We start from the raw sequence: 1,639 nt of genomic DNA, 5'->3' as shown, positions 1-1,639 counted from the left end.
AACCCCCCCCCCCCCCCCACACACACACAATGGGCCCGTCAACGCGTGATGCGGCGCAGCCACAGCCCAGGTTGTGGAGCGCTCGGTTGGGGAGGACACTGTGGAGTCCCGAGTGGCACCACCGGGGCACGTGTCCCCGTGGCGCGACCCCGCCCATGACTCGGCCTTGGCTCGAGCCACAACCCAGGCAGAGCCGGAGTGGGGAAGGGGACACTGTCACCAAAATGGGCCCCACAACCACAACTCTCTCTTCCCGTTGGCCACGTGCAGCTCGAGGAAGCTCCTGAGAGAGAAAACCATGGCTTCGGGGCCTCTCCCTTCTCTCACGGGGGGCACAGACACCATCGTCTACACTTCCGGGGACGCAGGGCCCAAGGAACAGCCCTTCGAGGAAACCCCAGCAGCGCAAGACAACCCGGGACGCGTTTGATCGGCAAGCGATGCTCACACAGGCATAGCCCGGGTAAGAACCCTGGCCCGCAAGTGCGTTTGAAGTGTCGATGATCAATGTGTCCTGCAATTCACATTAATTCTCGCATCTAGCTGCGTTCTTCATCGATGCACGTCCCAAGTGATCCACCACTAAGAGTCTTAAAGTTTTGGTTTTTGGTTTTCGCTCCCTGGCATGGCAACCTTCTCTTCTCCCCCCCCCCCCCCGTCCCCCCCCCCCCCCCCGGCCCATCCCACTGGTGGGGGGCGGGGGCGCCTCAGGCAGCCGTCTAAGAATGAGACAAACAAGATCAGACTCTGCAGGTAGGGAAGGAATGACCATGGGGTGGTCCGAAGCAACGGCCCCCAAGGGGACCGGGAGTAGGGGAGGGAAAAGGGGGGGAAAGGGCACAGGGACCTTTCCCCTGACCCTCCTCATGGGCAGAAAGCCCCCGACCCAAGGTGGACGGGCGACCCCCCCGGGGTCTTTAAACCTCCGCACCTGGACGCGCTAGGTACCTGGAAAGGGGGGAGCGAACGGGGTGGGGAACCAAGTTCCAACGTGCGCCTCCACCCCGGATGCCTCGACCCCTCAACCCAACGGTTTCCCCAACCTGCACACAGGTGGGTACAGAGCCCAGACGGGGCCTGCCCATGACTTGGCTGCCCGCTGACCTGGCAACATGCATCATCCCCCCCAACGCCCCTTCAGCGCCGACCAACCACCGTCGTTTCCACCACCTGGCGGACGCCAACCCGGGAAACCCCACGCGACACATGTCAACACGCGTCCCGGGGTCGAACCCCCCTTCTCTCCCTCCACCACAGCGTCCTGTCCCCGCAACCCCAGCCCAGGTCCCTCACCACCTTGGGGTGAGGGGCTGCGACAGGAAGTGGGGTGCAGGCTGGGGCACTGGGCGCGGCCTGTGGGGCGGGGGGAGGCAGGACACCCTAAACGCGCGTGCGCACACCAGACCGCACTGCGGGTGGTGGATGGCGGACGAGAGACACGGGGCAGATGGTTGTGCTCCTGACGGGAAAGACAGGATGACCCGCGCCCAGGGCAGGCGGCTGGAAGGGGCCACCGCGGCCCCGTTCCCGAGACGAGCCTGGGGGGGAACGCCCACAATGTGTGCCCTTGTCTTCTTGCGGCTGGGGGTGAGGGTGAAAATGAACCACAAGGTGGCGGGCATGGGCAACGGGGGCACCC

The 1,639-nt window shown here is 65.0% G+C and overlaps 1 non-coding gene across 1 annotated transcript; it reads right to left on the bottom strand.

Moving 5' to 3' along the window:
• Positions 1-438: 438 nt before the first annotated feature.
• LOC138999039 (5.8S ribosomal RNA) lies at positions 439-591 on the bottom strand. The gene has a single exon (XR_011469306.1). It is a non-coding gene; the product is annotated as a 5.8S ribosomal RNA (ribosomal RNA).
• Positions 592-1,639: the final 1,048 nt, after the last annotated feature.

The sequence above is a fragment of the Myotis yumanensis genome, unplaced genomic scaffold (genome assembly GCF_028538775.1).
Source record: "Myotis yumanensis isolate MYYU_CA2020_CCGP unplaced genomic scaffold, mMyoYum1.0.hap1 SCAF_21, whole genome shotgun sequence".
NCBI classification, from domain to species: domain Eukaryota; kingdom Metazoa; phylum Chordata; class Mammalia; order Chiroptera; family Vespertilionidae; genus Myotis; species Myotis yumanensis.
This window is presented reverse-complemented; position numbering and strand designations above follow the sequence as displayed.